Source organism: Elgaria multicarinata, chromosome 2, assembly GCF_023053635.1.
Source record: "Elgaria multicarinata webbii isolate HBS135686 ecotype San Diego chromosome 2, rElgMul1.1.pri, whole genome shotgun sequence".
NCBI classification, from domain to species: domain Eukaryota; kingdom Metazoa; phylum Chordata; class Lepidosauria; order Squamata; family Anguidae; genus Elgaria; species Elgaria multicarinata.
In genome coordinates, this window is record NC_086172.1 from 2974797 (window position 1) to 2998047 (window position 23251).

General features: G+C 43.7%; 1 protein-coding gene across 2 annotated transcripts in view; it reads right to left on the reverse strand.

Moving 5' to 3' along the window:
* ADARB1 (adenosine deaminase RNA specific B1) overlaps positions 1-15319 on the reverse strand; it is an 85402-nt gene extending 70083 nt beyond the window's left edge. Inside the window, exon 1 of one of the 2 annotated variants that reach the window (XM_063115922.1) lies at positions 15151-15319. The gene's annotated coding sequence lies outside the window, so the exon portion shown is untranslated. The remainder of the gene's footprint in view (positions 1-15150) is intronic. The other variant, XM_063115921.1, reaches the window with a different exon arrangement.
* Positions 15320-23251: the final 7932 nt, after the last annotated feature.

A 23251-nucleotide genomic window follows, 5' to 3' on the forward strand; every position in this document is an offset into this window, starting at 1 on the left:
CCCATACCTTAGATGTACTGAATGATTTAGGATATACATTAACAGAATTATTGATCTATCACTCTTGCAAAGCTCTGAGAGTTGTTCATTTAGGGCAGTATCCAACACTGCTAATGCTACTGCAAAAGAAACGGTGGGACTGCAACAGCAATACTGGATATTGCCCATAAAATTCAATAATAAAACTGTAATAAATACTAGCCTTAGCAGACAATAGGTTTAAAAGTTATTATTTATTATTCCTCTACAAAAGTTTGTGAAATTCTTTATTATGCTGAATTTCAACTTGAAGAAGTAGGTGGACAGTTCATAAACTAGTTTGTACAGAGCAGCCTTCTAGTCAAGTTTTGTTTATTTTGGATTTCTGGCAATTTTGAGAACATACAAATTCTGCCTATATATTAATATTATGAGTTATCATATTGTCTGTCAGGATTTTTTAAACCCATAGAATCCACCCTAAAGCATCCCTGACAGATGACTGTCCAGCTGCCTCTTGAATGCCTCTAGTGTGGGAGAGCCCACAACCTCCCTAGGTAATTGGTTCCATTGCCATATTGCTCTAACATGAAGGTTTCCTTATGTTCAGCTGGAATCTGGCTTCCTGTAGTCCAACAGCCCAATGGTCGGGATGATCAAGAAGAGATTCTGGCTCTCCTCTGTGTGTCAATGTTTGAAGTACTTGAAGAGTGTTATCATGTCTCCCCTCAGTCAATTATCCCTTCTTCTCTTCTCCAGGCTAAACATTCCTGCGCTTATCCGGGGGTTGGACTTGATGTCCTTACAGGCCCCTTCCAACTCTACTATTCTATGAAATGATTCTATGCCCAGTTCTTTCAGTCTCTCCTCATAGGGCTTTGTTTCCAGACCCGTGGTCGTCCTTGTATGATGTCTTATTTGGCTAAAATAACCCACTCTGATAACCCACGTTCTGCAGAGTTGGTTATTTAACCCATCATGGGTTATCAGGTCGGGTGACAGTCACAGTGGGTTATTTTTTGTCACTTACAGTGTTGCTTGGCAAGAGCGGCCAAAACCGCTGCTGCCACTCTCCTCCAGTCTGCAGATCTTTATTTTCATGGTCTGCCTAGCAACTGATTGTGCTCACAGCCTGACCACACCCTAAGCCTTCCTGCAGCAGTGCACTCTGTAACCCCACAACACCCGAGTGTCAAACACCATCTTAAGTCAGGTGGCGGTAGTTGCACAGGGTTGTCATTTTGCCTTGTGTGCATCCCTGTCAGAGGATGCTGTGTATGGAGCTTTGCCCTGGGTTTATTTGTTCCATCCCCTTTCCGCTCCTTTGTGCGTAATCACGCAGGGTTTTGATGATGCATCAGGTGCCTTCTGACTAGCGGAGGCGGTGTATGAAGTTTGGTCCCAATCCTGCATACTTCCAGCAGTTTAGAGCTACCATTGGAAGCAGTGAATTACACCCTCCCCTTTCATTGGGATATTGTGGAAGGTTAGAACAGGCTGCTGCAATGTTGTCAATGGGTGAAACAGCGCAAGTGCTGAGGTGGAAGGTCTACAGCAGGGCAGGAGGAGGAGTGGGTGGCTCAGATTACACTCAGTAGCTTAATAAACTACGCATGGTAGTTTATTTATCTGATCATGTGGGGGATAACAGTAGCTTATTTTCAGAATAAGCTACTATGAGTAGCTTGCTAACCCATCTTATTAAAGTGATTTCCAAATGCAGCCATTGTGTACTATTGCATTTGACTCTTAAGTAAACGAAGTGATCTTTCCTTGTTGCATTGCTGAAGTAAAGGCACAAAATGCAAAAGTTTCACTCGCAGGTTCCCCACCCCCAATTTTTGTTTTGTTGTAAGTTTGTTTATAGCTTACTAATTCTGAACCCCAGAACTTTGTTTCATGGTTCATTGTTTCCTGTTTTCAGAAAGGAAGAAAAAGGCAGCAGCTGCAATCATCAGCCAGGAAATAGCTGACTTCCCTTCAGGATATCTATATTGCAGCTAACCTTCTGGAGACAACAGATAATAAGCAAAGTATTATCTTTAGCTGCTTATAAATAATCTGTTAATGTATTTATTTTTTTATTCATTTATTACATTTCTATACCGTCCAATACCCGAAGTTCTTTGGGCAGTTTACAGCAATTAAAATAATTCATAAAATACAACATAAGCAATAAAGGATATAACAAGGGAAGATACATAAGCAAAATACATTTAAAAGAGTAAACTGGGGCCATAGCTAGGCCTAAGGTTTATCCCTGGATCGTCCAGGGGTCGAACCTTTTCATCTAGGTGACACACAGGGGATCCAGTGCTCAGGCAGGGGCGAACCCTGGAGGATCCCAGGATAAACCTTAGGTCTAGCTGTGGCCTGGGGCTTACATAGTAGAGATCTCATGCCCTAGTTGTCCTTGTTTGGGAGAGCAGAGAAAAAAACATGATGACAAACAGATCACCAAGTTTAATGCCACACTGCTACAAACATTATGCTACTACCACAAATATTGGCTCAAAAACAGAAACTCCAGACAAGTAATGGTGTTCTAAGAAAACCAGGGCCCTATGGCACCTTAAAGACAAATTTATCGTACACAAGCTTTCATAAACTAGAGCCCTCTTCATCAAATGCCAAATGAGACAAAGATTCTTTCTTGTCCAAACCAGATATTAAATTTTAACTGGACTCAAAACTCTTTCAGGTGCATATATCATTCTACGGAACATGGAATGGTGGCTCACCCAGACCTTTCAGATTATCTTTCTGGAAAACACTACCCAACAGCAAGCAAGTGCCTCTTTTACAAAACAAGAATTAATCAAGTCTTTTGAAGAGAGCATTTTTTTTAAAAATGAGTCCTTTTGGTCCAAACGGAAAAATGGCACAGCTGAAGCTTTAGATGCAGGTGCAGGAGGCTTTCTGCCATGAATCAGTCACTATAGGGATATCGAGTTTAAAATGAACACGTATTTCGTAAGTCCATCTAATCTTTCTAGACATCAACAAAGAAACTACATAACTACGTAACTGTTTCAAAGAGGCTATTTCAGAATTTTATATCTCTAAGGGTACAATCTCTCTAAGGATTTGGTAGAAGCTCTCTACACTGGTATCCCTTGAGATAGTTCTCTGTTGGTACATTACATACACTGATTTAAAGTCAGCACAGCTATAGTGGTAGAGAGACCTAAACTAGATGGTGTCATGATGTTTTGGTGTCAGGGTATCCTCTCTAGCCCACTCTTAAGCGCAGTGAAAGTCAATGCCCAGATCGATGGAGACAGAGTGTGTGTGTACACCTGCATGCACCTTCCCGCTTCCAGCAGCCCTGAGCAGCGTGCTCAGTCTTGGTTTTGGCCCAGTGTGCCAGCCTGTCAATATCACTTCAAATCTTGATTCTGTATTCTAATGTGTTAGCTATTTTTCTCAGCTTTGTGCTATCTGTAAATTCAATAAGCATCCCTTCTACACTCTCATCCAAGTCATTTATAAAAATACTGAAGAGCACAGGGTATAGGACAAAGTCCTCTGGCATTCCATTCAGGAATTCACTCAAGGCTGATGGAAAGCCATTAATCATAACTCACTGGAATGGTTGCTCAACTAGCTATAAATCCACCTAACAGTAGAATTGCCCAGCTTACATTTTACCACCTTGTCGACAAGGTTTCTTCATGGAAGAAAATGCTTCACTGAAATCAAGATATACTATGTCCACAGCATTCCCATGATCCACCAGATCACTATTAGAAAAGGAGGTAAGGTTAGTCTATTAGAAAAAGAGATAGGGTTGGTCATGAATTGATAAACCCATGCTGGCTCTTAGTAACCAATGCAGTCTTTTCTAGACGCTCACAGACTACCCATTTAATAATATGTTTTAGAATTTTGCCTAGTATAGTCGTCAGGCTAACCGGTCTGTAGTTTCCCAAATCAGCCTTTCCCACCTTTTTGAAGATTAGGACATTTGCCCTTCTCTAGTTCTCTGGCATCTTGTCTGTTCTCCAAGAAATTCATCTTGCTCTGAGACCTGAACTAATTTAATGCCGCTAAATGCGGTCAAGACAGCTTTTTACCTATTCTGGGTTGCACATTCTCTCTTTAGATTATTTGTTCTACTTTTGTCTAAAACAATTCCCCTTATAGGAGAAGAATGAGGTAAAATAGGAGTTGAATAGTTCCGCCTTTTCACCATCACCCATATGTCAGAGGCAGTAAGCCTATATACACCAGTTACTGGGGAACATGGGTGGGAGGGTGCGATTGCACCTGTGTCCTGCTTAAGGGTTCCTTGTCAACAGCTGGTTGGCCACTGTGTGAACAGAGTGCTGGACTAGATGGACCCTTGGTCTGATCCAGCATCAGGGCTCTTAAGTTCTTATATACATTTTCAGCATCTTCCCAAAGCTGCAAACCTACCTTCCTTTTTCTTTTCTTTTCCCAAATATAGATGAAGGATCATTTTTTGTTATATTCAGAATTCCTTGTAAACCTCAGCTTATTATAGGCCTTAGCCTTCCAGATTCGGACTGCTTTGTTGTATTCAGCCAGCGCTGAGCCTCATCTTGGGACTATTTACTAGCTAAATATTGTTATTTCTGGTGGGAACCCTCCCCCACCACCTCAGTGCGCATGCTCCAGCATGTTCCTTTGTGACCATACTGTCGTCAATCCAGGTACTGAGAGGAAATAACTCTTCAGCATCAATCTATGTGTTGACACTGGTTGTGTGACTGCACAGATGACCACTCGAAGAACCACAGTTACTGATAAGCAACCTGTTCTTCTTTGTGGCCTTTGTGCATCACTACCAAGCTAATTCACTTAGCGGAGGTGGGTAGGTGTCACTGTAGGACTGAAGACAGAGCACCACTCTACTGAACGAACAATCACTTCAGGAACGGATGTCAATGTTATAATCTTTAGCAAATGTCAGTGGTCACAATTGAAAAATTGTCAGTCAAGAAGGCATTGGCTGCTGCAAAGGAGGAGAAAGCAGCCCATTTCCTGGCATATGACCTTTCAGTGGCTGGTTTCACTGAGCACCTCTTCGATGCCTGCTGGCATATGTGTCAACGATGTAGCATTGGGGTGGCTATCGGTATCGTGATGAAGTGTCAACTTCAGCATGTTGTGAGTTTTAGGGTCTTGAGATTGGGGTGGCATGTCTGTCCCCGATCGCAGGATAACAGAGATGGTATAGACGGTAAGTTTCTCCTCTCGCTACCCAGATGAGAGGAGTGAACCACACCTGTCTGGGCCACCAGGGGGCGATTTAGATGTAGTCCGCTTTGTCCCCTATTATCTTGGAAACCACCTTGTGTAGAAGAGGAAAGGGCAGGAACAGGTACAATAGGGTCCCATGCCAGTTGTAGAGGAATGCGTCTCCCATCGATGCTTGCCCTATGCCTGCCCTCGAACAATAATCAGTGCACATTTTGTTCTCTGCAGTTGCGAATAAGTCCACTGTTGGTTGACCCCACTTCTGAAAGAGAAGACTGAGTGTTCTCGTTGAAAGTTGCAACTCGTGATGTTGGCAAAGCTGACGGCTGAGAGAATCTGCCAGTATATTGTCGACTCCTGCAATATGGAGAGCCATAAGCCGGATATCCCTTGGGATAATCTATTGAAACATGTTGAGGGTGAGATGAATAAGTTTTGGCAACCAAGTACCACCCTGCTTGTTGATATGCCAGAATACTGTCGTATTGTCTGTAAGCACCTGGACATGACGGTTCCTTAGGTACACTTCGAAGGCTATGAGAGCCTTCCAGGTGGCTTCCAGTTCAAGGAAGTTGATGTGACTGGACACCTCCCATCTCGACCAATGACCCTGAAAGTGCAGAGGGCCACAATGCGCTCCCCATCCGCTTGTAGTGAGAACATGACGCGGAGGTGCCTGCTGGAATTGTATGCTGTTCAACAGGTGATGTATTTGTGTCCACCAACGAAGTGAATGGGAAATTGTATCTGGAACATCAAGAAAGGAGTGTTTCGCATTCCAATCCTTGCTTAAACACTGTAGAAGCCATAGTTATAGGGGCCGCATATGGAGCCTGGCCCATTCCATGTCTGCTTTTTAGCGGTAGATGGAAAGGGAGCAGCCTGGAGTAGGCAGGTCCACTCTGGCGATCGACACTGAAGGCTCAGTTGATGTCGAAGCCTGGCAGTGGCAGAGGATGTATGTTTTTCCATGACGGGATTCGGTCTATCCACCTTCTGAAGGGTCTGTTTCTACAGCTCCGCTTTGAGCTGTCAGACCTGGGCTTCCTCATCTGCTTAGAGAACCATTGGCAGTGATGGAAAGTTCCCACTATGTGTGATTCTCCCAAGCATAAACGACAGAGTGCTCATCCACAGCAGACACACTTTTGAAATGGGGCATTTAGGGCCATGCAAAAAGTGCTAAAGTTACACAAAGTGAAAACTTTTTTTTTAAAAAAAATACTAAGAAAAGTTGAAACAGTTGGAAGAATTTTGAAGTATTATTATTTATTTATATAGCACCATCAATGTACATGGTGCTGTACAGAGTAAAACAGTAAATAGCAAGACCCTGCCGCATAGGCTTACATTCTAATAAAACCATAATAATACAATAAGGAGGGGAAGAGAATGCAAACAGGCACAGGGTAGGGTAAAACTAACAGTATAAAGTCAGAACAAACTCAAGTTTTAAAAGCTTTAGGAAAAAAAAATTTTTTTAGCTGAGCTTTAAAAGCTGTGGTTGAACTTGTAGTTCTCAAATGTTCTGGAAGAGCGTTCCAGGCATAAAGTAAAACTCAGCTATAGCGATGTCCATGGAGAAACGTCCCTACAAGGCACCAGCTAAGGTGGTCGCAAAGGAACTGAGGGGAAGGTGGGAACAAGCTGGAGAATGTGCACTGAGGCAGTGGGGGAGGGTTCCCACCAAAAATAATGATACTCAGCTAGAAAATATTCCCGAGATGAGGCTCAGCCCAGGCACAGAGCCCATATGTGTGACTGCACAGTGATCACGAAGAAGTAGAAGTTACATCTTCAAAGCTTATGTGAGATGCTTTGTCTTTTTACTGCAACTGGCCCCCAAAATTACAGCAAGTCAGTATACTAGCACGTAAAAAAACAGAAATCACCAATCCATCAGCTTTCTAAAAATAGAATGCATGGTTTTAGAAGGCCTGACAGATTTTTGGCAGGTTTGTCACCAGACGTGGTCACTGAACAGGAACTTCTGCAAAGCCGTAAAATGGATGGTGAACTGATAAAGGCAGAGGAGTGTCTGAAGTTCAATGCTCTGTTTGGATATTATCTCATCCAGCTTGTTTGGAGGTCAATTTACTGAAGGAAAACTGACTGAGGTATCATATGTAACAACAGACCAACACAAGGAGAGCAAATGCTCCAAGCAGGAAAGAGAGTGCAAGGATGCTCAGATAGGACTTGGAAGAATTATCATCATCATCATCATCTTCCATTTATCTTATGTAAATTGCCCAGAGAGCTTTGGCTACGGGGTGATATAGAAAAATAATAAATAAATAAATAAATAAATAAATAAAATCCTGCTCTTTCCTAAAAGGAGCCCAAAGCAGCATACATGTGCCGCCGCCTCTTAATTGTAGTCTCACAACAACCCTGTGAGGTAGGTTGGGCTAAAAGCCAGTGAGTGGCCCAAACTCACGAAATGAGCTTCATGGTCAGGTGTTAGCATGCTATGCTTGGGGGCAGAGTTCTACCATGTCCTACACTCTATTATGGCAACATGAGTGAGGCAGGAGGCGCAGGGAGAGAGGGAGCAATGATAGAATCATAGAATAGTAGAGTTGGAGGGGGCCCATAAGGCCGTCGAGTCCAACCGCCTGCTCAATGCAGGAATCCACCTTAAATCATTCCTGACAGGCAGTTTCCAACTGCCTCTTGAATGTAGGAGAGCCCACAACCTCCCTAGGCAATTGGTTCTATTGTCATACTGCTTCAGTCAGGAAGTTTTTCCTGATGTTCCACCAGAATCTGGCTTCCTGTAACTTGAGCCCATTATTCCGTGTCCTGCACTCTGGGATGATCGAGAAGAGATCCTGGCCCTCCTCTCTGTGACAACCTTTCAAGTATTTGAAGAGGGCTATCATGTCTCCCCTCAGCCTTCTCTTATCCACGCTAAACATGACCACTTCTTTCAGTCTCTCCCCAATAGGGCTTTGTTTCTAGATCATCCGAGTTGCCCTCCTCTGAACCCCCTCCAGCTTGTCTGCATTGTTTTTGAAGTGTGGTGCACAGAACTGGACACAATACTCCAGATGAGGCCTGACCAGTGCCAAATAGAGGGGAACCAGTACTTCGTGCGATTTGGAAGCTATATGCCACCCCAAATAGCATTTTCTATTTTTGCAGCCACTTCACACTGTTGGCTCATATTCAGCTTGTGATCTACAACAATTCCAAGATACTTCTCGCTTGTAGTATTGCTGAGCCAAGTGTCCTCCATCCTGTAACCTTGCATTTCTCTATTGGGCTGAACGAGAGGAATTTCCCTTACACTTACTCTGGGGATGGCACAAAGTTCTTCCATCATTGTGGGCTATAACGATGAGGAGTATCATGTAAGCCTGCTCTCCCCTGTCCTGCCCATGCACATATCCACACAGTTGTACCGATGTATCTCACGTGGTGCCAGCGTATTAACTGGCAAATTCAGTAGCAATAACAGTACACTAGAACTGCTATATTTAGTCAGACATAATCACAATACATTTTAATTATTCAATGACCACTTTTGAGAGCATAATAAAATGAACTAGCAGAAATGGAAAACCTTAAATTATCAACCAAAATGGATTTAGGTATTTGGCAAATTTCAACCTCAATTAAAAATAGAATTCAGGAATTTAAATCAATCTGTTCTTCAAAATTATGATGCAGTCAGTTCATCCAGAATAATGCCTTCCAGGACATTTGAACCAGCAACGTATCATTTGAAAGTCAATTATGTACTGTCATAAGTTAAAGGACTAAATTACCAGGACAAGGAATCTGTTTGGATTACTGCAATATGTAGTATTGCCCTTCAAGATGGCCCTGAAACTGCAATTAGTAATCTAGCTGCTGTTTTTTATCCTAACTGGGACTTAGCATCATGCTGGTCTTAAACCTAGTGCTGGTCTGAGAATGCCCTATACACTTGCCTTTGCACTGTGAATGCAGGGAACTGCTGCTGCTGCTGCTGCTGCTGCTGCTGCTGCTGCTGGCAGCTTCAGTACAACCAAAAGGCAGACAAGCAAGGAACACTGAACAGGCTGGAGTGCTGAGGCCCACCTGAAACTGGGCTGAAGCGCCAAATGCGACATTGGTTGATCAGACAAGTAATTACTTCTCAGCCTTAGCTCTCCATGCATAAAATGAGAATTCAAGTGATACACCTCAGAACAATACTGCGAGGATGGAGAAACTTAGGCCATAGCTAGACCTAAGGTTTATCCCTGATTCATCCAGGGGCCAAACCTGTTCATCTAGGTGACACACAGGGGATCCAGTGCTCAGGCAGGTGCAAACCCTGGATGATTCAGGGATAAACCTTAGGTCTAGCTGTGGCCATAGAGGATGTAAAGTGCTTTGTCCATGGAATGTGACAGAGAAATTATTAACAGTAGGACTTTTAACTTACATCTAGTCCGAAATAAAGATATCCTAAATATAAAAAAACTGGATAAGAATGTCAACTTCAAATTCTCATTTATTTTTTCCCTGACTGAGATTTCAAAAATAGTTTCTCACAACTACATGATGCTCATGTCCCCGTCTATATGACAACAGGATTGCTCCTTATTGAATATAAACCCAAATTTTCGTTGATTTGAATCTAGGCAAAGAATGTCACACTGCAGCAGCAACAGCGATTTATCTCCTGAATATATTTTTTAGGGTGCAGTTATTAATGTGCACATGCGTACATGCAATGGTATGGAGTATAGACAAGCGAAGGTATAAATTTTATTTGCGGAGCTCCGCAGATTCATAGAAGAGAAAAACTGAGAGCGGGGGGGGGGGGGGGAGAGGAACAAGGCAACAAAGGAGGACATGAGGAGGGGGGGAAGTAGCACGTTGCAAAGGACAACCCTCCAAAAAGAAAACAGAGGCTTTTCTCCAAGGAGCGAAAGAGGGACTGAACACGTCTCCTCCCTCTGGCTGCCTGTTCCTCCTCTTTGTTTTAATATTATAAGCTCTATATGCAGAGTTCCACAGAATAATATAATTTAAAATGAAAATGGCGGGAAGGAACGAGGGAGCCAGAGGAGGCGGGGAATCGGCCAATCACTTTGTCCTGCCCTGAAAGCTATGCCCACATATCAAAATGTGATTTAACAACCCCAATGACACATAACTTGGCCGTTGAGCTAAATGTTGCGGTAAATTGCAACTACAAATATGCGCATTCTCACGTTAAAAACCCGGCGCTACAGTGAATGGACGGCTGCGTCATGTGTCCTGAAACACAAATCTGTGCATTTAGGTCAGGGTAAAGAACCTGTATAGACAAGCCTCATGTCATAGAATCATAGAATAGCAGAGTTGGAAGGGGCCTACAAGGCCATCGAGTCCAACCCCCTGCTCAATGCAGGAATCCACCCTAAAGCATCCCCAACAGATGGTTGTCCAGCTGCCTCTTGAATGCCTCTAGAGTGGGAGAGCCCACAACCTCCCTAGGTAACTCATTCCATTGTCGTACTGCTCTAAAAGTCCAGCTGGAATCTGGCTTCTTTTAACTTGAGCCCGTTATTCCGTGTCCTGCACTCTGGGAGGATCGAGAAGAGATCCTGGCCCTCCTCTGTGTGACAACCTTTTAAGTATTTGAAGAGTGTTATCATGTCTCCCCTCAATCTTCTCTTCTCCAGGCTAAACATGCCCAGTTCTTTCAGTCTCTCCTCATAGGGCTTTGATCACCCTGGTTGCCCTCCTCTGTACACGCTCCAGCTTGTCTGCGTCCTTCTTGAACTGTGGAGCCCAGAACTGGACGCAATACTCTAGATGAGGCCTAACCTGGGCCGAACAGAGGAACGAGTACCTCACGTGATTTGGAAGCTATACTTCTATTAATGCAGCCCAAAATAGCATTGTCCTTTCTTGCAGCCATATCGCACTGTTGACTCATATTCAGCTTGCAATCTACAACAATTCCAAGACTCTTCTCGTTTGTAGTATTGCTGAACCAAGTATCCCCCATCTTGTAACTGTGCCTTTGGTTTCTATTTCCTAAATGTAGAACTTGGCATTTATCCCTATTAAATTTCATCCTGTTGTTTTCAGCCCAGCACTCCAGCCTATCAAGATTACTTTGAAGTTTGTTTCTGTCTTCCAGGGTATTAGCTATCCCACCCAATTTTGTGTCATCTGCAAATTTGATAAGCGTTCCCTGTAGCTCCTCGTCCAAATCATTAATAAAAATGTTGAAGAGCACTCAGAATGAAACAAATCTTGACATTTTGTTTCATTCTGAGCTATGAACAATTGCATTATCTTGAACTATTTTAAAACAACTTTACATTCTCAGAAAATCTCTAAACTGAGGTTATATCAGCTGTTATGTCTGCATAAAGATAGGTACAGGTTCATCATAGCCTCACTTTTTTGCTTTTCTTGTACTTTATTATTTCTGTTGGTTGCCTTGAACTTCACAAAGAAAGGGATGATACATGTATTTTAAATAAATAAAATAGATATTATCATTAGTTTTCCATCATGCATGCATAAACTTTTCTATATCTCTTCAGTTCTTAGATTCACAATTCATAAAACACCAAAATATATATGTAGTCCTGTTGTCCTGCCATTCCTCAAGAAAACATTAAAATAAATGTTCCATAATTCCATGAACACCCGCTCTGCATTAAGCTGAACCCTGTAAAACATTTTGCTTTTTTCCCGCTAACTAGTATGATAATCTCTAGAGAATATATATATTTCTGTTCATATCTCTGTTAATTAGAAGAGCTGCAGCTATATCTGCCCCTTTCCTGTTGTTTAAAAATAAACTATCTGAAGAGTACTTGCTTGCACTAATCCTCATACAGGAACAACTCTACACATAATCTTTTCAAAATATCTCTATGCAAAATTGCCCATCATCAAGAGAAAGATTCTGCAGGAGTCCAATAACAGTTTTTAGAAAGCCAAAGTAGTTGACAGGATATGCAACACTCTTCCCTCAAAGTAAAAGATTATCTGCTTCCATTTGCTGGAAACTGACAGTAAGTAACCGAAGAGTTTATGTTTAAATCCATTACTATGGAAGTCAACTAAACCCATGTTTCCATTTTAATCCTATTTTAAACAAAATTCAAGTAATTTTAATGCAGAATAAGCTTGTTTTGATCTTTTTTGCATCTGAACCAGTCTGACCAACTGTTACTCTTTTATAATCCATATTGCAATCATGCTGCTGATTTGTTAACTAAATAAAAAGGCATTAGGTACCTCAGTGGTATCAGTCATTAAAACCAGATTTGATTTTTTTAAATTTTCACTGAGTGTAAGAGAATTTATTTATGTAAATAGAGGTGACATTTAAGTATGTAACCTAAAATAAAGAAGGTGGGTTTGGTTTTCCAGACCTTGCTTTGTATCATCGGGCCTATCTATTGGCTTGTACTAAGTTTTGGTCTTTTCGAGTTTGCTCAGATTTGCCACCCTGGTCAGTTCTGGAATCCTTGTGATTAGAACCTTTTCACAAATGGATGGCGCTCGGTTCTCGACATAGGATAATAATAAAAAAACTCTTACAATCTTGGCTGCTAGAGAGGTGTGGTGTATAGTATCACGTCAATTACAATTCGATCCATTCTCTCATGCCAAATTGTCCTTATGGGGAAATCAAGATTTAAGAATTGGAAAGAAAGTGTTCTTGTTGAGGACATGGATGGATAAGATTGTTCTTACTTTGGATCAATTAATAGGCCCAGATGATGAGTTTTTGTCATTTTCTGATTTATGTGCTAAATATAATTTACCTATATGGCTGAATGTCAATACTTGCAGTTGCAACACTTGCAGAATCTAGGTTTGGTCCGGCCGCTTTTACAGCTTCAGAGCCTCCACTACTGTTAGAAACAGTTATAGCAGCTGAAATGACACGTTTCAGCTGCTGAAAACCATATATGCAAGCATTTAGTAGTAGTAGTTAATAAATAAAATACCCATGGTTTAAGACAGGACTGAAACAGAGAGTTGGGGTGCCCTATTGGATTGTTGCCCTAGCCCTCTGTATCTGAACCTTCTATGGATCTTAGGCTACATCTTATTCAGCAAAACATATTGTTTTGGGTTTATTGGACTGCACAACACCTTTTCAGTAAGGATCTGTCTAACTTGCATAACTGTTAGAAATGTAATGCACCTAAAGCTTCTTTAATTCATATGTTTGGGCAATGCCCAGTAGTTGCCCACTTTTGGAAGGAGGTCATAAGGATAAACTTTGTAGTGAAAGAATCTTTAATATGGAAAGATGTGCACGTCCTGCTAAACTATCTACTGGCTTCTTGGAAGTAACACATGGTCTAAGCAAATGGGTTTTCAGAGCCCTTACAACAGCCAAAAGACTTATCACATTGGAAGGACAAATTCACACCTCCCATAAAGGAGGTTAACTGAGGAGTTAACAACGCTATCATTATTTGGACAGGTGTTACACTGGTGCAACTTTGCAAGTGGATAAATACATAGATATATGGTCTTCTTTTCTTGAAATCTATGCATAACTCTCTCTCCCTTTTTAAAAGGTATGGCATATCTGATGGAAAAAATGATGATATTCCTATATATGTAATGTTTCTTTATTTTTGTTTTTCATGATGTATTTTTGTTCTGTTTTAATATTCACAATAAAAAGTGGGAGTAGAACCTATAATAGAGATTTATAGACTATACATAACTAACTGAATAAGAGGCAAACAAAGCCAAAGTAAATGGTCAGCTGTCATGTTTTGTCCCATTAATCTCCAAAGGAAATGATTTGCATTAAGTTGCCTTTCGACCCTATGATGGACTTTAAGAAGCAAATAATTTCTTAGGCTGTTGCATCCAAAACAGCCGCCTTGTGGCACCTTAAAACCTAACAAATTAAGTGTAAGCTTTTTGAACTTCATTCAGATGCATTAAGTGTTGTCCTCAGTTGGCAGCTATATATACATATGGCGGTAGGAAGGGAAAAACGTTAACGGTGAAGTCAGAGGGAAGTGAAATGCAAGAACTACAGACTGTGCTAATTGTTCCATAGCTTAAATGTTTGTAAAATCTCAAAGCAGTGCTACTAAGTCCGAACAAAGTAGGTCTCTGAACGCTAGGAGTATCTGGGCTATTTGTGTGCACCCTGGCTGGTACCCAAGGATGGCCTTTCCTATCTGAAGCAGGTAAAAAATGGCTTCAGGTTGTTCCCCCCCCCTTTTCTGTATGTGCCACAGGTCTGCCTATAGGACTCATTTACACATGCAACAGCCTGAGCTGGTAGAATTATGGCATGGACTATACCACTTCTAAGTCTGCAGGTAGGAGGATGCCGTTTTCAATGCTCTCTCCAGGAACACAACAACAACAACAACACCCCCCACCCCACTCCATACACCACCGGAAAGAATTCTCAGCACAGACCGCTTCCTGCTGTGCTGGTTTTCTACTTGTGGAGAGTTTATCACTTGAGGAAGATTAAAAATGGCATCTCGCCCGCCCGCCCCCCTCGGGCCAATCCACCCCCGCAGTCAGACAGCGTTGCGACCCCTTGTGCCCCCTGCAGAGTCTGCCCCCTTGGGCGGCTGCTGTCGTGCGTCGATGCCGCGTTGGCTGCGTGGAGGGAGGCGCAGCGGAGAGGAGCGTTGCGCGGACGCGCCGGGAGAGAGGGGGGCAGGCTGAGGGGGGGCGTCCCCGCGCCTCCCCCGCCTCTCTCTCGCAGTAAGCTCGCGGGGCGCGGCGGGGAGAAGAGGGAGGGGGCAACCCATAGCAAACCTTGGACAGCAGCAGCAGGAGGCGGCTCCTCTCTCGCCCTCCCTCTCCGCGCCTGCACCTGTCGCCGCAGTCCGGCTCCCCTCCACCGATGCCTCCGACGCGCGCAGAGCCGGGCAGGGGGGCTGGGGCTGGGGGGGGGACGCGGCTTGGGGACGTGCGTGCGTGCGTGCGTGTGTGTGGGGGGGGAGAGGGGAGCTCGCCTACCTCGCAGCGCCCTGGCAGCCGCGCCCGCCGCCCCTCGTCTCGGCGCCGCACTGGCCCCTTCTGCCGCCAACGCCGCAGGAGGTCGGACGTCACCGCCGCGCTCCCTCGGCCCGCGGACTCCGCGCCTGCCTGGCTGCCTGCCGGGCTGCCTGCCGCTCCGCCGGCCCCGAGCGAGGGAGGGACGCAGGCAGGCAGCGCTCTCTCTCTCTCTCGCTTTCTCTCTCTCTCTCTCTCTCTCTCTCGCGCGCGCTTGGCTCCGCCCACCAGGCCGCCTCGCGCGAGCCCCGCGGAACAAGCGCACAGCCGGTGCCCGAGCGGCTTCCCGCGCCTCTCCGCGCTGATTGGCGTCGCCGTCAGGGGGAGGAGGGAGGGGGAGGCTGCGAAAGGAGGGGGGAGGAGGAGGAAAAGGAAGCCCCAGCGGTCACCGCTCTCTGGAACGCATGCGCGGGAGCGTCTCCGCGACGGCCTCTTCTGCTCGTGCTTTCCTTTCCCGGGGCAGAGCCGCCAATCAGAGGCGGCCGCGCCGCCTTCTTCCCCGCCTCAGCTGCCGCCGTGGCCCTCGGGGGCGGGGGGAGGGGAGGGGAGCCGCGCCCCCCCTCCCTCACGAGTCCCGCCCCCCCGGGCTGCCCAGCGGCGTCGCGGCGTTCCCTTCCCATAAAACGCTCCGCTGCTGCCAGGGGCGTCCAACGTCTTTCACCCCAAGGCTTGAATCCCTTTTTTGGAGAAGCTTGCGGGGGGGGGGTCGCGGGGGCCATTCCAGTGGTGGGTGTGAGATGAGTGTGTTTTTTTTACTTTAAAGCTGTTATTGTCAGTGACAACCTCAACGGAGGCATTTTAACCTTTTAGAAAGGGAGTGGGGGTGCTGGGAATTGTAGGACTCTTTTTCCTGACTAAGCACGCCCTTAAAATGAAGTTTGAGAATAAAATCTACAGAAGTTACAGAGCTAATTTCAGTTCAAAATCTTACTTTATTACCTTCTTCAATAAAAACCTGTGTGCTTCACAGTATACTAATAAATGTCAACTGAGTACATCAAGCTGCAGCATCAGATGCCCGTACAGTATTTCATGCGATTTATTTTGAAACACCCAATATTCTATTCATGTTAAAAGCTAAAATCCAATTATTCAATATACACATTTTGTATAATGTCCCCCCTCCCAGTTTGCCTATTATTTTGTAAAGTTACATTTCTGTTGATCCATCATTTTCCCCTTCATGGAAAATGACTCTATGTGCCCACCAATGTCCTGGTATCACTAAGAAGGTGTAAAGTGCGCAAAGAAGGTAACATAAGCAATAGTGTAACACTCCAATAAAAATCAATAGGCTGACCATATTTTGGAAACCAAAAAGGAGGACAGCATGGCCAGCACCAAGGGGGCGTGCTCACCCAAACATAGCCTTTGTCACATGTCTGATTTTACAGCACGCGTTTAAGACAACTCTGTTCTACATAACATCTTAATCTTAAAATCACAGAAATAAAGAACAAGTGAGACGTTCAATGTATCTGAAATTAACTTCACTCACTTCTACTTTCGTAGCTTTTACTGTATTTTGAAGCTTTTGCTATACTCTATGTGATACAATCTCCCCTTTCTTCAAATATCTTTTTGACTGCATCCTCACTCCACTGCAAGCTACTGGTGCTGTTAACTGGGCTTGCTGCTGGCTGGCTGACTTTTTTATTTTTAAATTCCAATTTTATTTTATTTTTGAAACTTGTGTATGTCACAAGTTTCTCTACTCTAACATTAGGGTGGGTTTTCTGGGCTTCAGACACTACTTCGCCCATTCACACTTCTCACATATTCATTAGTTTCTCAAGGTTTGTGCATTGACACCACTTTGCACATCCAGACTTTGAACGCCTGTCTACTTCCTGCACAAACATGTGACTCTGAGACCCTTTGTTGCATGCCAGCACTGTTTGGTCTTGGGAGGTTTTTAATCAAACTACGTATCTTATGTCACTGGAAACCTAAAATAATCCAAGGTGAAAAGTGACAGATGTGTTTTGGTGATGCACATGCTAGATTTATATGTATTTGCCTAAATTCAATGCTGGATCACATTATTTATTTATTTATTTATTTAGGGATTTTTATGCCGCCATTCAGCCAAAAAAGGCTCTCACAGCGGCTTACAAAAGTATTTCTTGACAGTCCCTGCCCACAGGCTTACAATCTAAAAGACATGACACAAAAGGAAAGGGGATTGGGAGGGAGGAGGGTGGGGGAAAGGAAAGCAAATTCAGGCACTACAATCTTAGTTGTAAAGTTCAGCAGTTACAGTTGACAGCAGGAGGGAGGGGACTCTCAGCTGGAGCTGGACCCAGGCACGGTGGAGAGGTGCCTGGCTGCTGCTTCCTCCCTCACTGGTGGCCTCTGCAGAGACAATTGGCAGCAGGAGGGAGGGGGCTCTCAGCTGGAGCTGGACCCAGGCATGGTGGAGAGGTGCCCGGCTGCAGCTTCCTCCCTCACTGGTGGCCTCTGCAGAGACAGTTGGTAGCAGGAGGGAGGGGGCTCTCAGCTGGAGCTGGACCCAGGCATGGTGAAGAGGTGCCCGGCTGCAGCTTCCTCCCTCACTGGTGGCCTCTGCAGAGACAGTTGGTAGCAGGAGGGAGGGGGCTCTCAGCTGGAGCTGGACCCAGGCATGGTGAAGAGGTGCCCGGCTGCAGCTTCCTCCCTCACTGGTGGCCTCTGCAGAGACAGTTGGCAGCAGGAGGGAGGGGGCTCTCAGCTGGAGCTGGACCCAGGCATGGTGGAGAGGTGCCCGGCTGCAGCTTCCTCCCTCACTGGTGGCCTCTGCAGTGACAGTTGGCAGCAGGAGGGAGGGGGCTCTCAGCTGGAGCTGGACCCAGGCATGGTGAAGAGGTGCCCGGCTGCAGCTTCCTCCCTCACTGGTGGCCTCTGCAGAGACAGTTGGCAGCAGGAGGGAGGGGGCTCTCAGCTGGAGCTGGACCCAGGCATGGTGAAGAGGTGCCCGGCTGCAGCTTCCTCCCTCACTGGTGGCCTCTGCAGAGACAGTTGGCAGCAGGAGGGAGGGGGCTCTCAGCTGGAGCTGGACCCAGGCATGGTGGAGAGGTGCCCGGCTGCAGCTTCCTCCCTCACTGGTGGCCTCTGCAGTGACAGTTGGCAGCAGGAGGGAGGGGGCTCTCAGCTGGAGCTGGACCCAGGCATGGTGAAGAGGTGCCCGGCTGCAGCTTCCTCCCTCACTGGTGGCCTCTGCAGAGACAGTTGGCAGCAGGAGGGAGGGGGCTCTCAGCTGGAGCTGGACCCAGGCATGGTGAAGAGGTGCCCGGCTGCAGCTTCCTCCCTCACTGGTGGCCTCTGCAGAGTGGCGGCCATCTCTAAAATCTCCAACTTTTGGAAACATTCCCTAATATTTTTGATGTGTCCAATACATTGCTTGTATGGATTAAATAATACAGGTTTGGTTTCTTTTACAATTAATTTGATATCAAACCATATTATGACTACAACAGAGGACAAGGAGATGGACCTTCTTCCAATGCTACCAGGCCTCAATATGAAAGAAGCCTTAAATTGTTTTTCAGTCATTATAATTCCCCAGTGTTTCTTGCCTAGAGGCACCTCTATGATGTGTAATTGTTCCTCTAACCAAAAAAAACGAGAAGGCACTAAAATAAATGTGCAGACTGAAGGAAAAAAAAACCAAGTTCCTGAACAAAAAACACTGTAAGCTGGATGATTGTGCAGACGTTTATTCCAAGTCTGATGTGTTTTGGGTTATAAAACCCTTTTTCAAGGGCACTCTTACAAACTCTATTGCATTCTTTTCCAAGGTAAAGAGTGGTAGGTGTACTTATCAACTTGGTCTTTACCTTGAAAAAGAGTTTAATAGAGTTTGCCATTAGCAGAGGCAAAAAGGTGCCATTCTAAATCCCTTGCTTTAATTATGTAATATTCTTCATTATACATAAGTGCACATATTATAATATATATATATATATATATATATATATTTATATACACACACACACACACACACACTTGTACTAGTGTAAATCCTGTGTTGCCACAGGGCTGGTAGTTTGAAAAAACAAAACAAAGGTTAGCTGAATCAGGCTGTGCTCAGACATCATGATAACCAATGGTGGTTTAAATAGCTGACGGTTGGTTATTTAACCCACTATGGATTATTGTGTTGTGTGGAGGGAGTTTTTTAACCAACGGATTGTTATTTGGTTAAAATAACCAACGCAAATAACCAACCATGCAGAGTTGGCTATTTGAACCACAATTGGTTATCGTGTTGTGTGGAGGGCAAGTTGGTTATTTCCTCAGCCACTGATGGTTATTTTGTCAGCCACAGAATCACAAGGCAAGATTGGTCAAAGCAGTGGCTGATGCTCCAGTCCAGCTGGCAGGATAGATTTTCAGCAGCAATGGATAGATGGAATACTAGCAGAAGGATTGAGGGGAGAGATAGGGCAGGGGATGAGTGAGTCAACTCAGAGTAGAGTAATAGTCAATTCAAGCTGACCCTAATCCAAACCAGGGTTAATTATTTTCATGTTGTGTGGGGAGTAACCCCTAGATAAACAACTGTCAAGTTTATTATTACCCCCATCACTGACTATTGTGTTGTCTGAATGCAGCCTCAGTCTGACACAGATTTTTAAAGATTTTTTTAAAGAAAATCTTTAAAAAATAATTTTAAACCCTCAATTTTTTTAAAAAAAATCCTTAAATCAGGGGAGAAACTGATATGCTTCAAACTAGGTCTGCCTAAAGCCCTTCTGAAGACCTACCATGGTGCTAATTTTCATGTCTGTATCTGTAATTTCCTTTCTCTTTTGGGAAACTACTTCTCAAGATACTAGTCCTCAATGAGGTTTGAGTTGTAGAAATTCCCAAAAATCGGGATGAACTGATATGCTTCAAACTTGGCATGCCTAAGGCCCTATGCAGAAGCTATCATGGTGCTGAGTTTCCTCTCTTTATCTTTAAAAATGATGGAGATGAATGCATTTTTGTGAAAGGGGTATGGTAAAATCTTTTTTAAAAATCAGCAGATGAATCTATGTGCTTCAAAATTGGCAAGCCTAAAGCCCTATCTAGGTTCTATCAGGATGCAAAGCTACATGTGAGTATCTTGAAAAATGACAGCGTAAAACCTCAAACTTTAAAAAATTCCTAAAAAGTCAGGGGATGAACTGATATGTTTCAACCTTGGCATGTCTAAAGTCCTATTTAGAAGCTATCATGTTACCAAGTTACATGTGTGTATCTTGAAAAATGACGGAGATTAATGCATTTTTGAGAATGGGGGATGGTTTGAGAGTAAAATCTTTTTTTAAATTACTAAAAATCAGTGGATGAACCTATGTACTTCAAAATTGGCATGCCTAAAGCCCTGTTGAGCTATGGCTTTATAAGCTGATTAGTTATGGCACAGACTGGGTTTCTGGTGTTAAGGTTTTATATGATTGAGGTTTATGGGAGATTTTCCAACCTCATTAGTTATTGCACAGACTAGGCTTCTGGCCAATAACTTTGTAGCAGAGTATTACAGCGGTTTCCAGCACAAGTCAAAGACACTAATTAAGACTGAAATTTGAATTGGTTTAAACAAACCTTTACTGGCATATAAAAATATAATTTAGTTATGGCAATCACAGATAACAAATACTTACACACGGTCAGTCAATACAGCTCTGATACATCTCTGAGTGATTCTGAGTGATATATTCTGAGTAATACATGTACGTGGAAATACATTTACTTTTATAGACTATCTGTACAATGATGCAACTGCTTGCAACCCTTAATTGAAGACAATCAGTTTACCAATTATTCAATTATGACATCAATGTCCAGGTGTAAAGTTGACCTTTAAGTTTTCTGCTGAGTCTTCTGTTTCTTCCAGCTCCTCAGCAATTAGCAAATCAATGGAAACATAACCAGGATCCGTTCCAGGATTCCAACACCCCTTCTTATGTTTACACTTGATTAAACAACACATTGTACAGTTATTTACATTTTTCCTCCCTGAAACCTAACGCTTCACAAACTTCCCTGTGTTTGGTGGGACCTAGTGGTTTTGTGAACATGTTTGCAAGGTTTTCTTTAGACTCACAATAAACTAACTTTAAATTTCCACTTGCTATGTGTTCCTTCACGTTTTGATACTTTATAGCTATATGTTTGGACTTAGATTTGAACATTTCTGTGTTGGCCAAACCTATGCATGCTTGTGAATCACAGTAAACAGTTACTGGCTTCTACACCGAGACCTTAAAGTCTTTTATTAATTGAATTAGCCAAGTAACTTCTCCACACAGTTCAGATAGAGCACCATACTCAGCCTCGCAAGATGATATTGAGACAAACACTTGCTTCCTGGACTTCCAGCATATTGGTGCCTTTCCAAATGTCAAAACATATCCAGACGTGGATTTGCGGTCCTTGACACAGCCACCCCAGTCTGAATCCACATAACATAACAGCTCCTTATCTGCATCGGCAGATAACTTCAAGCTATGATTTAAGGTCTCTTTCAAATACCTCAAAATCCTTTTCACTGCTTGCCAAGCAGGCACAGTTGTTTTAGCAACAAACCTGCTTAAAATGTTGACAGAAGCAGACAAATCTGGCCTTGACCAGTGCACTAAATACATCAACATTCCCACCACCGAATGATACAAGCCTGGATCACTAAAGTCCTCTCCTTGTAAATTCTTTAGGGCTTCCAATTCCATGGGGCTTTTTGCTGGTTTGCATTCAGACATTCCACACCGTTCCAGCAGACTCAGAATTTTTTGCTTTTGACTCAACAAAAAACTTCCATCTTCTGCCCTGTTGATTTCAACTCCTAGATAATTCTTTACAACACCTAGGGATTTCAAATTGTACCTGCTACTCAGCTGCTCAGCTACTTTGTTGATTTCAGCGTCACTAGAACAAGATATTATCAAAACATCAACATAAATCAAAATAGCCTTGTAGGCTTTACCTTTTCCCTTTGTATAAAGACAAGGGTCAGCTAGGCTCCTTACAAATCCCATTTCACTCACCAGAGTTTCGTTTAGTAAAGAATTCCAACACCTAGCACTCTGCTTTAACCCATAAATCGCCTTCTTTAGAAACCACACGGTGTTGTCATCTGTTTCTAAACCTTCAGGCTTCCTTAAATATATTTTCTCAACGATTGGCGCGTTGAGATAGGCAGTCTGAAAATCATATTGCCTCACTTTAAGGTTTTCTTTGGCTGCAATAGTCAAAAACAAACGCAAAGTCTCTGATTTGGCTGTGGGGGCGAAAGTTTGGTCATAGTCAACCTCCTTAACCTGGTTGAACCCACAGGCGACCAGTCTAGCCTTGAATCTCTGCTCCCCCGTCTCTAGCTGCTTGCGTTTAAATACCCATCTGCAAGTTAGAGATTTTTGCCCTGCTGGCAAACTTGTCTCCTCAAACACTCCGTTTTCTTTGAGACTGTCTAACTCCCTTTGCATGGCACATTCCCACTGCTGCCTTTCTAAAGAATTCAATTTCTTTACTTCAGAGTAAGAATTAGGCTCATAATTTACACAGCAAGCTTCAAAGCCGTACCTTTTAGGTGGTACGCCTTTATTTACTCTTTGACTGCGTCTAGGAGCTTCTTCCTGCTGTTCCTGCTCTGCTAATTCTTGAGCCTCTATACTCGGACAGTTAACCAATAAATCAGGCTCCTGCCTGCTATCAAGTTCTACCAGCACTTCCGGGTTGTCATGCACACTTTTCCAATTCGCCTCACTAAACTTAGCTGACCTAGAGACCACTATCCTACCCCCTTCACACAGGAACTGCCAGTTGTTGTGATCATAACCTACAAAGCGTAATCTGATCCCTTTGGGAGAAAAAGTCCGTCTCTGTGAGAGTGGAACATTTACAATTGCAAAACTCCCCCAAGTTCTCAAGTGCTTAAGGTTTGGCTTTTTGCTGTAAAGTAAAAAGAAAGGAATGTTATTTATGGTTTTAGTCCAAGTCCTGTTGCAAAGATAATTAGCTGCTACAAACGCTTCTCCCCACAGTTGTGGCTCTGCCTCTGCATTTTTCATCAGGCATTCCATCTTCTCCTTCAGCAAGCCGA